General features: G+C 35.0%; 1 long non-coding RNA gene and 1 pseudogene across 2 annotated transcripts in view; one reads left to right on the top strand and one right to left on the bottom strand.

The window, feature by feature from the left end:
• The window catches only part of LOC113623138 (uncharacterized), a 212,334-nt gene that overhangs the window by 18,168 nt on the left and 180,404 nt on the right, over positions 1-13,762 (bottom strand). The window lies entirely within an intron of this gene.
• LOC113623135 (PEST proteolytic signal-containing nuclear protein pseudogene) lies at positions 5,732-6,568 on the top strand (annotated as a pseudogene).

Genomic DNA, 13,762 nt, shown 5'->3' on the forward strand with positions numbered 1-13,762 from the left:
CTATTTAACTTTATTCAAATATTTTATTTGCATTATTATAATTTATCATATCATAATTTGAAAGTTATCTTGGCTATTTTTGTACATGTACACTTCTATGAGAAGTGTTGAGAATTTGATTGGAATTGAATTTTCAGATAAATTTGGGAAGAACTGCCATGTTTCTAATACTGTCTTTACATTCAAAAATATTTCCATTAAAAAAAAATATTTCCATTTATTCAATCTTCCTTTACATCCTTCATTATATATTATAGTGATTGTAATTCAGTCCACATGTTCATTGTTAATACAGAAATGCAATTAATTTTTGTGTGTTGATTTTGTACCTGTCAATTTGCTGAACTCACTTATTAATTCTATGAACTTTTTTATAGATTCCTTGGGATTTTTCTACATAGGTATTCATTTCATCTGCAAGTAGAGACAATTTTATTTTTCCCCTTCTTATCTGTATGCCTTTTATTTTTTTTTTGCCTTGTTGTAGTGGCTAGCACATCCAATATTATGTTGAATAAGAGTGGTGATAGAAGTCCTTGCCATATTCTCAGTCTTACAGAGAAAATATTGTCTCTTACAGTTATTTTTGTTAACTGTAGTTTTTTTTCAGATGCTTTTTATCAAGTTGAGGAAGTCCTCTATTATTTCTCATTTGCTGAAAGTTTTTATTGTGAATGGGTATTGAATTTTGTTAAGATTTATTTTTCTGCATCAATTGATATGATGATATGGTTTTTCTCTTTTAATCTGTTGATTTGATGAAGTACATTGATTGGTTTTGAAAGGTTTAATCAGCTTCATGTACATGAAATAAATCCCACTTGGTCATGGTGCATAACTCCTTTTTCTATATTATTGGATTAAATTTGCTAATATTTTATTTAGAAATTTTGTGTCTATATTCATGAGAAATAGTGGTGTGTGTGTGTTTGTTTCATATTAGCTTCTCGGCGTTAAATAAGTGGAATGGGGAGGGCTTCTCTGAAGAACTGAGTTTGAAGCTAAGACCCCAATAATGAAAAAGGCTGACTTGGAGAAAATTTGAGGAAGATCAATCTAGACAGAGGGAGCAGCAAGGGCAAAGGGTGTGGGGACAGGAATGAATCTGGAGTCTTTGAAGAAAAGAGGGAAGGTCATTGTGATTGGAATACAGTTATGGGGTGGAGGGGGGGATGATACAATATAAAAGTCAAAGAGGCAGGAACAGGACAACTCAAGTTGGGTCTTGCAAGATAGCTAGCTAGCTTACTTGCTTTCTTCCTCTCTTCTTTTTTAATTAAAAATGCAAAATGAAGACCTTAGAGAGTGTAAGAAGATGAATGAAATGATCTGATATACTTTTTTAAAAGCTGCCTCAGGCTTATAAGAATAACTGGATTGGTATAGAGTGAAAGAGAGAAAGCAAGCAGGAAAACAAGTTGGAGGATGCTGTAGTGGTTAGAAAGGGTATGGTAGAGTAAGTGTTGTCATTTTCATTTTAGAGTTGAGTAAGAAGCATAATTAGTTCCAAGATCTTAGTTTCCAAATACCACGCTCTACCAAATGAAATCAGGTCTCCTTGGAGAAATGTTCAAACTTTACAAGTACAAGGTGAACTTGGAATATCTTGTGGTAGATATTAAGAACATACTAAAAATATGATGGAGACATATCAGAAAGATGCCATCTTGAAATGGTTCACATTGGCCAAATATAGTATAATTAGAGCATCAAAACAAATAATGACATTATCACAATACACAACACTGAATAAAATAGGAATACACAAGTCCATTGTAAATATAATAAAATAATAAGTAAACAAATATGGGAAAAGGAAATATCTTTAGTGTAGAATGCCAATCAATAAGCAACATATGCCTGAGAAGCTTAATACCCATTCATTCATTCATTGACAGCAAATTTTTTGTGTGTAACCAGTGGATAACTCCATGTAACAAAGCTCTTACAGAACTAATTTTCTCACTGTTACGAAGTGTTAGCAGGAAAATTGTATAACAATAAATTTCAGCTTTTATTTTCTCTTTCCACTTTTTCTTGACGGTAGTCGGGGGAGGGGGGAGAGATTCATTCTGTAGGAAGTGATTTTTTCCACACAAAAGTTTTCAATCATTAAAGTTTTCTAATAATAAATTGCAATACATCACAGTGATTATCAGCTGATAATTTTCTTAAAAAATAGCATCTATTTGGATCAATCCCTTTATAACCTTGTTTCCCTTTCCAAATGAGTTAATAATCAATATAAAATTGTTTCTAACTGAGCAGACATTAGGATTCCAATACTGAATTTATTGACAAAAATCAATATAATCTAATTTTGCCTGATGTACGTTTGTAATTTTAATGCTTATAAGAAACAACTTGTTATGTCAAGGCAGAAGCTGATGAGGCAAATATTTTGTAATAAGTTTTTATTATTATGGATTATTTTGTATTATAATGTAACTATTTCATTATATCTTGGCATATACATAAAATTAATTTTCTTGGCAATTTCTCAAGAATGACGGTGCTGGTACTGTAAGGGTTTCTAGTGAGTCATTTACTATAATTGTTCTAGTAACTACTTTATAAATGTTTATTTTCAAAGACTTCCCCACTTAACAAGTAATACCATATATGTTCTACCCAGGCAAAGGGAGGTGGTAATAATGATACACTGACAGACAAAACAATTCCTTCTAATTTAAGGTTTCTCTTTCAATGATTATACTAGGTGCATTAGAAATATCATTTATTGGAAGCACATTAGTAAAGCATGTCATTTATAACTGCAGTTGCATTTTAATTGAGTTCTGCAGGATTCCAGAAGTGAAGTAGCTTGCTAAACCATGTCACTTATCGTCTCTATTTCACCACTGACTTCCCCACTTTTTACTAATAAACCTTTCCCATATTTTGCATTTAGGGAAAATTATCTGCAAAATTTCTCCAACTATTTAGAATCTTTATTATATCACTTCATTATTTTCTACATTGTAGAACCTGTTCTTCTAATGCCATCATATGGGAAAGATATTTTAGAAGGGCTAAATGACAAGGTTACTGTGTTCCTTCTTTTCTCTTCTTTGTTTTCACTGTTCTGTACTGCTAGCAAAATAAAGAAGTTGATAAATCAGACAGTGTGGGCAAAGATTTATTGAAATAACTTATTTATTAATAAGCTAGACCGGGTACCCAGCTGCTTATTACTGTATTAAAATACATTTTCTACCACAAGGGCAAATCTTCATTGCAAATAAGATTGAAGTATTTTTGAGAGTACATGAAAATAGTGCTATAATAACAATTTTCAAATGTGTTAGATTATTTACATAAAGAAATTGTGAGAATTCAGATTTAAGAGACAGAGGTTCAATAGATCTGAGACCTTCATTTTGTGTGTAGGTATTGGACTAAATGGTCTCTTGGCCTCCTTAAACTCAAACGTCCTATGAATATTGGCATTTCTAATTTTGAAATTTATGTTTCTTATTAAATTTTCAAATCATTCTGCTTAAGCTTGGGAACAATTATCTACTTGATGATTGCAATTTGATAAAGTCAATTCAAAATAGCAAACTTTATGGCAAACCTATTATGAGCAAGGAATAATAAAGAAATGTCCTTATGAATCAGGTCAATGATATTATTGCATCAGAATTACTGGACCTGGACAAGATCTTAGGGAGTATGACATATAGAAAACCTTGCTGGTCTTATGGGGCTGACCTGTGTTCTCTCATGCGGTGGTCTCTATAGTTCAGAATTGGACTTTTCTGTCTTTTGAACCAGCAACCAACTCTCTCATATTTGGGATTGAAACAGCAGGCACTACGTCAAACACTAGGAATCTAACTTAAAAAAAAAATTGTCCATTTAAAAGTAAAAGGAAATCAAAAAAGGCTTGTTCACCTGAGGTGGTTACTGTTGAATCTACCAGGTAGTGTCCTGAACCTAGTCTTGACATGGAATGAAAAAAATTCAGATTATGCCACAGTTCTTTATGTATGTGTGTCCTTTAAGTGTGAACAGACTTCAGGGCAAAGATCAGGCTAGTGGTAACTCAGGGGATCAAATAGTGCCCACAAACACAGCACTGTGTATCTGTTCCTAATTTTCAGTGAAATGTAGTTTGAAAGTATGGTGGGGAGGAAGAAAGGAGGTTATTTCTCCCCTTTTCTCCAATCACTCCTGCAGATTACTCACCCCCCAGCACTGGCCTCCTCAGTCAGAGGTCCCCCAGCTTGACTTTCATTTCCTTCCCCCCTTCTTTCTGCAAGACCCAGCTCTGCTGCTTTAACTTAGAACTTGGGTTCATCTTTGTGATAAAAAAATCAGTAAATGTGAAGTCTGTTTTTCTTTTTACGTGCTAACTGATCTTTGGGTCTTTAGAAACCCACAGATTTATGATTGCCAAGATGTACAGAATATAAAAGGCCAATCATAAATGTGGGAAGACATAGAGAGAGAAGCTTTATTTCCTCATTTTTATATTTTTGTACATAAAATGTACAATACACTGTGGGTGTTTAGTTCAGAGATGACTTGGTTGGGGAAAAACTATGAGACTTTCTTCTGTTCCACAGAGTGGAAGAGAGAAGAGGGAGGAGAGAAACACTGGCCAGAAACAAGAATTTTCACAGAAGAATAATGATGAGGGCGGAAAAGGCCGCATCTCCTGATGCTCCTTGCTTAACACCCTTGGGAGGACCTGTCTCTAACATTCAGCCACTACCTATCAACTAGTCTCAAGGAACATCTCTCCTAGAACAACATACATGGTTTGGAGTAAGGGAAAATATCAGAAGCTAGAAGGGGCTGCAGTTGCTGACCTTGCCATAGTAATAAGACAATTGAAAGGATGTTCCAGTAAGAATCTCGTTAATAGGCCAGGTTCTACAGAGCAACGTTTTGCAGTCAATAATTTACCTCCAGGAAATTAATTAACAGCTGTCCTGATATTTAGATGTTTTATAAAATACTCAGGAGAATTTCAGAAAGTCACAATTAAGGAAAATGTGTTTTTCTTCAAGGGTATATTCTATCCTTGTTACCAAAGGCCTAAATTCAATATTTAACACCCTACTTTCAGAGTTGATTTGTATTAAAAAAGGAAATGTAGAAAGCTCTATTTCTCAAAAAAACAAATTTGATTGTACACAACTACCTTTCTCTGCATGCACTTGGGACAACATATACACTGTCTTGTCATTCAGGCAGATTTATGAGATCCACTTCTCCTTTATTCATACAAAAAGGCTGGCTAAGGAAATAGGTTTGAAATCCAATAAATCTGAGTCAAATCCTTAGTTGGCTACTTGTTAGTTGAGTGATTTCAGGCCATCTACTTAGCTATTTTGGGCCTCATTTGCAGATGGGAATTCCATTTCCATGTATAGATGGGAGTAATGAGAGTACTAATCTCATAGAGTTGTAAGAATTAAATAAAACAGTAAGTTTTAAATAAATGTTAGTTATCATTATTATTAATAGTTTGGGTCAATACCCGTTATTGTTTTGGAGGTAAGATTCAAAATCAGGTAGTCTGGCTTGATAGCTTGGTCTCATAACCACTGCATTATTCTCTATATAAGACATGAGGAACGTTTGGAGAAGGAGAATGGCCAAGATGAAAGAGGAAGATGCTTTTGCTCATTGAAGTATCAAAGATCATCTTAGAGACAGAAACATTTAGCTTCGTAAAATTTCTATTAAAACGCTAAAAATTTGGAAGCCGCAGGGGGAAAATGGTGGACGGGAAGGCTGGAGAGGAGAAGCCTGAGAAGCTGCAGCAGACTGGAACCGCCGGAGGACCTGAAGAAGGAGCAGAAAAACCCGTGAAAACTAAGACTGTTTCTTCCAGTAATGGAGGGGGAAATTCCAGTCGCAGCGCTGAGAAGCGATCCGCTGAAGAAGCTGCAGACCTCCCAACAAAGCCTCCAAAGATCTCCAAGTTTGGATTTGCCACAGGTAGTCAGACAACAAAGAAAGCCTCAGCCATATCCATCAAACTTGTCTCAAGTAAGCCTAAAGAAACCGTTCCAACTCTTGCTCCAAAAGCCCTTTCAGCAGTAGCAGCTTTTAAGGAAGATGAGGATAGTGAACCAGAGTAAATGCCTCCAGAAGCAAAGATGAGGATGAAGACTACTGGAAGGGATACACCAACATCAGCAGGACCAAATTCCTTCAATAAAGGAAAACATGGGTTTTCTGATAACCAGAAGCTATGGAAGTGAAATATAAAATCTCATCTTGGAAATGTTCATGACCAAGACAATTAAATGATGTGTTTGGAAACTGGGGTGTGGAGTGGGTGTAAAGTTAAAAGGAACAGCTTCCTCTTTTTTAAAGAATGGTATAAGACTATTTTTGAAGCCACCGTTTTTTCTTTTCTTTTCTTTTTTTTAAAGATTGAGTGGTACACTAATAAATGAGAATTTGAAATTAGAGGTAATTTATGTTTTATATACAGATTTCAAGACATTTACTAATTTTGTAGTTTCATGTGATTACTTTCCAAAGCTTATAGATAATAAAAAAATCAGAAATGAATGGTACCTTTCTAAGAATTGCATATTTTACTACATGCAACTGTTAACACATTAAGAGGGAAGCAAAAAGTTGTCTATATAAACTGTAGGCAATTACTCTCTAGCTTAACTCCCTTATTTACCTAAACTGTCTGGCTCCCAGGAACAGCCTTATAGAGAAGGGAGTATTGTATTGGGAGAAAAATGTTACTGGACTATTAACTGAGAAAGTAAGTTAGATAAAATTAAAATACAGCTTTTTTTTCCCCCCTAATGGGCATTTTTTGTTTCAAATCATCATAAGCTAATTATTGCATTGCTATCAGTGGATACAGATGCTTAGCTCTTTAAAAACAACATTTAAAATTTTTATGTAAACTGTTGAGTATTTAAAATAGCCCACTTCACTTGAGAGGGTCTTGGCTACCTTCATTACTCTTCAAAGAACAACCATTTGCTGCCAAAGTAAACCAATATTTTGAATGTGCTTCTCTTGATTTTTGTTATTAGCTAGTTCCTGTAAGCATTTCCACCAGATCTGGAGGCAAATCATAAGGAAGCTGTTTTTTTTAAAATAACAAACCACCACCAAAAGTTTAAATGGACATGATAGTTAAATATTTGGCTGCTCTTATTTTTTAAAGGGTATAAACACACACACACACACAAAGGCAACACTGTATGAGGATGGAAAATAAGAAAGATGCACTTTCTGTAACTTTATAAAAGTATTTATGTTACTAACTTGTGAAATCCAATTTGATTTGCACTTATTATAGGAATTCTTATTTAGCACAGTAATATGGTTTATTTTAACTGTATACATATTAACCAGTGAACTCTCAAAAGCACATTTTAGATACTGAAAATAAAAGGAAAGAAAATGCATCTTTAAACATATTTTATGGAATCTTTGACCACATATAGTTTGTTAATCTACGTGTTGTAGGATTGTGTTTATTTTGTATTTTTGTCTCGTATATGAATTCTTTTTTAACGTGACAGTTAAAGACATCTTTAAAAGCATAGTCACACATAAAAGAAACATATAGTATAATGATTACCTTGAAAACTCCTACAATGTTAGGTTTGGGGGCAGCTTCAGACTGATTGGTGGTACCTACTCGCTGAACTCTTTTAATAGGTAATAATTCCAGAGAAGCAGCCTGTATATATTCCTAATACTTTGTTCACTTGCATTTGAGTTTGGAGTAAGCCCCAAGTAAAACAATGGAAATGCATATAGAACTATTAGTTCTTACTTACATGATTTAATTATATCAAGATACATGAATTTAACTTGCTTTAACATAGGCAAACTTTCCATTTTTGTTTATTTTAGGGTTTATGTTGAAAAAACTTCCCTCTTCTACATTTTCTTTTCTTGACTCAAATGAAATATTAACTTAAGGTCAAGATGGGAGAAACGACTGAGATGAATGTCTTTACTAAAATACCAATAAATTTGTCAAATTCTAAATAAAATAAAATAAAATAAAACAAACATTAAAAATATGCTTAAAAGTTTACTTGTAAAGAATGTGAGTCAGCCTTCAGATAGACTGGTCGGCCCAGTTGAATATATTATAATTTAGAGAAAAAAATTCAAAAGTTGCTAATGTCACCAATTAATCTGTTTATAATAGAAAACAGTGACAACCACATGAGAATCACATTCACAAAGGTCATATCAAATCTGTGTATACATCAGCAAAACCAGAATCAGGGCTTGTTTTTGTGGAAGTCCCGGTATATGGGACATATTTAAGGTTCTGTTACTTAGAACCAAAAATAGAGCCACCCTGTATTTGTTGGGTTTTTTTGACATTGTAATTGCTTTTTTTTTTCTTTTTCTTTTTCAGTACGCGGGCCTCTCACTGTTGGGGCCTCTCCCGTTGCGGAGCACAGGCTCCGGACACGCAGGCTCACCAGCCATGGCTCATGGGCCTAGCCGCTCCGCGGCATGTGGGATCTTCCTGGACCGGAGCACGAATCCGTGTCCCCTGCATCGGCAGGCGTACTCTCAACCACTGCACCACCAGGGAAGCCCTCTAATTGCTTTTTTTTTTTTATTACTCTCTTGCTATTTGTTTTATATCAAGATGAAAATACATTTTTCTTCTATTTATTTTTAATTTATTAAAAATAAAATGATAAAATAATAAAAATTAAATAATAAAAAATATTTATTTATGTATCACTGGTAGATGTCATACTTTGTGATATTCAAAGTGGGCCAAATTATTAGGTTTTTCTTTTTCTACAGATTCTATAGTGCCTTGGAATTAGAAAGTATGTGAAAGCAAGGCGATTTAGTGTGGTTTTAAATTTAATTTTTAAATTCTCAGCACCCAGTATGTCATATAGCTCTGCAGTAGTTTTGTAATTATTTACGCAATTGCTCATTATTTTAAAAAACAACTTATATGGTTTGTAAATATTCAGCATTTCTATTCTGTATTCATGGTATTTGTGCTCATGCCAAATCACCTTATTTTAATATATACATTTAGTTATTTCTGATTTGATTGTTTATTCCAAGAGCACATTAAAAAGATTATTGATTTGGAGTGATGGACTTCAGTGACTCTCACCTTTCACTTCTCATTGTTTACAGTTGGGACTGTAAATCATCTATAATTTCTTACATTAGTCTGTACTTCACTAGAAGAAGTTGTCTTAGGAAGAAGTCTGATTTTGGATTCACCCTGCTGAGCATGGTTTGTTCATAGTTATATGTCAATTCTAAATCAGGGTCAACCACAGCACAAAATTGAAATTGCTGCTTACAGCTAAGAGAGTTGCAATAATTACTGCTGGTTGTCTTTGGTGCCCAAAGCTATAATTATTAAGAGAAAATGATGTGGTTTTATTAGAGGTAACATTTTATAACACTAATATTCTTGTTTCAGGGCAGTAAATAAAATGTCTTTAAGCCTATTTGTGAGTAGAAGTTTCAAACCAAATTAATGACAGACTATACATGGGCTGTCCCAGGGAATTTACTCTTGCCACAGAGGAAGGACCAGAGATAACTTTTTGAAAAAAGAGGTACATTGTATTCTTCTCCTAAAAGGACATTGGGGACTACTCTGACCTGAAATGATGTCTCTTGTACAAGAGGATCTCAGCTCAGCTTAACAGACCAAGCTACAAGCAAGCAGTTATTACTCCCATCTCAAACTTGCTATTTTAGTTCTCCTCCTACAAAGTAACATATCTCAGTCTGTCTCTTTGGTAGTTGGACTAAATGACTTACAGACATGAGTGCAACAAAACTAGCACAACTAATGCTCAGCCATTTAGCTTTTTCCTCAAACTCACCCACATAAAAGAGAGAACATTAGGCAGACTGGATTTTCTACTCCTGTTTTCATTTCTCCTCTCAACATAGTGCACAGGCGCTGTGAGAAAAGATGAATGATAAAAAGAAAAATGACGAGAGGACATTGACCTCTATAAATTAAAAAATTATTTCTATCAATGTCTGAAAATACAGAGAGAAGGACCTCAGAGGGACATATAAACAATTAACAATTGCCCAGAGCCCTGATACTACTCTGTCCTGAAGCTAAGTCAGTATCTGCCTCCACCCAGTCACAGTATTATATCAGAATTACATATGGTGTATTTAAGCCACTGTGAACTTATCTGGACACTGAGAAAGACAAAATGCACTAGACAATTAAGATGATGTTATTCAGGCTATTGCAATGTGGAGAATGCTCATTAATGAGGAACACCTCAAAGAAAAGGAAAGGAAGGTTTTATAGAGGCAGGTAAACAAGGGATTCATCCATGAGGCTTATGGGAGTCCTGAGGAATGGAGGGGATGATATTTTCTTGGAACATGCAAGACGGGGTGGCCCTTTGAGGTTGGCTGCTTCACAGAACACAAAAGGTGGAGGCATTTTGGAAGACAAAAGGGTGAGAGGATTTCATAACTATCACTGTTTTCTGGGAGCACAAGGCTCAGGTAAAGTTCAACATTGTCAGGACCATGTATTCTTCAGATTATTTCATTATGAAGAATCTTATAATGGGGATGTTCACCTCTTTGAAAAAAACAGTTTTAAGAAAACAGCTTTATGGAAGTAGAAATTACATACAACAAACTGCACGTATTTAAAGTGTACAATTTGATTAGTTCAACATGTGAAGCCATCACCAGGTTCAGGATAATGAACATATTCATGACTTCTAAGACTTTCTTCATGGCACCCATTTTCAATTCCTCCCTCCTACCCATATTTACTAGACACTGATTAAATGCCAGATATTTTTCATATACTCATGTTTACTGAGCCTGGAAGGAGTGGAAACACTGGAAGCCTGGAAACACTTATAAATCTTTCCTTATTCTTCACATTCAAGTCTCACATCCGCAGAATGCAGTGTTTAATATCTTCACTCAGGAGTCAGAGCTACATTTGAATACTAGCTCTGCCCTTTATAAGGTAGTGACATTAGGCACGTCACTTAACCTGAGTCTTTGTAAAGTGAGGATATATTAGAAGTGGAGTCATAGGGTTCATAAGAGGATTAAGCTATATAGTTAGTACATTTAAAGTGCCAAACTCAGTGTACGATATAAAGAAGTAGTAGGTAGCTATTTGTATAAGTATTACACTTCTTCTCTCCTGGTTAATATGCTACCCAAAGCCATACCTCTGAGTAAGTAGAGCAATAGTGCATGGCAAAATTTCACTAATTCAGATTAATGGGAATGTTTAAACTGAATTAATAAAAAAAAGAACAATGTATGGATTATTTTAAAAGAAGTATACATTTGTAACTTTTGAATTCAGGCATTATCTGGAGCTCTGCTAACAACATATTGAATAGAGTCTTTGTTCTAAAAGTATAAAAGAATAGTCATTAATTAGCATATCAAAGCACCAATTAAATGGTAATACTTATTCCTTGCTGGGGACTCTGAATAGAGCAGCTCCCCAGAAAGAGATAATCCTTCACTTAAATAAACTAGAAACAGGAGTGGGCAGGATCAAGATGGTGGAGTAGGAAGACTCTGAGCTCACCTCCTCCCACAGGCAGAACAAAATTACAACTACTTGCAAAGCAACTATCTATGAGAACAACCTGAAGACATAAAAGATTTTCTACAACTAAAGATAAAGAAGGAGCCACAGTGAGATGATAGGAGGGGTGGAGATATGTTCTAGTCATGACTCACACCACCAGGTTTGTGACCCATTAAAGAGAGGGATCACACAACCACAGAGGTTCTCCCCAAAGAGTGAGACATCCAAGCTCCATACCGAGCTCCCAAGCCTGGGGGTCCTGCACCAGGAAGGACCAGAATGTCTGGCTTTGTAAACCACTGGGCCTTACCTTCGGAGACAGCCAGAGAGCTATAAGAAATAGGGACTCTGCTTTTTAAGAATGTGCCCCAAATCTCACATACTCTGAGTCCTAGCACAGAGGCAGCAGTTTGAAAGGCTCCTGGGTCACTTTCTGATCTCAGAGATAGATTCCCAGAGAGGCAAGTGTCAGATAGAACTCCCCATGGGGACAGAGACCCTGGTGGTAGCCATTTTTAGGATCTTGTTCTACCACCATAATACTGGCACTGGACAGCACCATCTTGGAATCCTTCCTCTGTCCTATTAGCACCAGGGGCTTATCCTGCCCACTAGTAAGCCTGCAGCAGAAGCACTCTGCTGGGCCACATAGCCAGTCATTTGGGGAGACTGCCTTACCCACCAGCTGGCTCATAACACTTGCACACTGCCAGGCATCATAACCAGTTGCACCAAGAGCCTGCCCTGCCCACCAGTGCACCTGCAGCAATCTCACAAGGCAGGGCCATGCAGCCAGCTGGGGTGGAACCAGCCCCAATTACCAGTGTGCCCACAGTAGTTGGTCTTGTCACAATAATCATGAGGTTAACAATCACAAAAACTAGAGGAAATAATCTGCAGAAAAATACCAAGGAATACATAAATTTAAAATGTTTTAAGGAATAAAAATGAACAGACAAATATAAAGAAAGAACAAGACACTATAAAAAAGATGAAGAAAAAAGAACAAGAAAGAAAAAAAAAAGAAGAGAAAGAAATGAGGAAAAGGGAAATTAAAGTAAATTCTTTTGGAATTCTAGAAATAAAAATAAGTCATTGAAATAAAAAAAAAATCCCGAGCAACTTTACATAACCCATACACAAGAACACTCCGAAAACTGGAGAAAAGCCAGGGAAATAAAAATGTTCTCAGATGAACAACTGAGAGGATTCGCTGTCAGGAAACCTGTCCTGCAAGAAATGTTAAAAGAAGTTCTTCAGAAAGAAGTAAAATGATATAAGTCAGAAAATTAGATCTCTGTAAAGAAAGGGAGAACATCAGAGAAGGAATAAATAAAAGTAAAGTATCATCTTTTATATTTTGTAATTGATATAAAAGATAACTGTTTAAAGTAATAACAGTAACAATATATTGGATGATTGTAGCTTATGGATAAGTGAAATAAATGATATCAATGATATAAGAGAAAGGAGAGAGGAATAGGAAATACTCTGTTATAAGGTATGTACACTGCAAGCAAAGTAATATAGTATCATTTAATGTGAACTGAGATTAGTTATAAATGTATGGCAACTTTATGGCAAACACTAAACAAAATTCCAAAGAAGTATAATTGATATGATCACAGAAAAAATGGGAATCATATAAAACGTTCATTTGAAAGCAGAGAAGGCAGAAACAGAGAAAGGAAAAATAATGTGCCATGAATAAAAAAATGTTACAAACAAAGTAGATATTAATTCAATTATACCAATAATCACCTAAAATGTGAATGATCTAAACATCAGTTAAAAGATAGAAATTGTTAGAGCAAAACAAAAAATAAGACCTAACTATGTGTTGTCTACAAGAAACCCAACTTAAATATATAGATATGGTAGCTTAAAAGTACTGAATGGAGAAAAGTATACTATGTTAACAGTACTCAAAAGAAAGAAGGAATAGCTATATTAATTTCAGACAATCAGACTTTACAACAGGAAAATTATTGAAAATGAAGAAGACGCTACATAGTGATAAAAGGGTCAAGACGTAACTGTCCTTAACATGTATACAACTAACAATAGAACATCAAAATGCATTTTTCCCTTCGAAAACCAGAGAAAGAAGAGCAATTTAAGCATAAAGTTAGCATAAGAAAAAAATAATATAAATTAGAGCAGAAATCAATGAAATTGAAAACAGAAAAACAGAAAATCAACCAA

Source organism: Aethalodelphis obliquidens, unplaced genomic scaffold (genome assembly GCF_003676395.1).
Source record: "Aethalodelphis obliquidens isolate GAN/ISIS:26980383/991018 unplaced genomic scaffold, ASM367639v1 scaffold11, whole genome shotgun sequence".
NCBI classification, from domain to species: domain Eukaryota; kingdom Metazoa; phylum Chordata; class Mammalia; order Artiodactyla; family Delphinidae; genus Aethalodelphis; species Aethalodelphis obliquidens.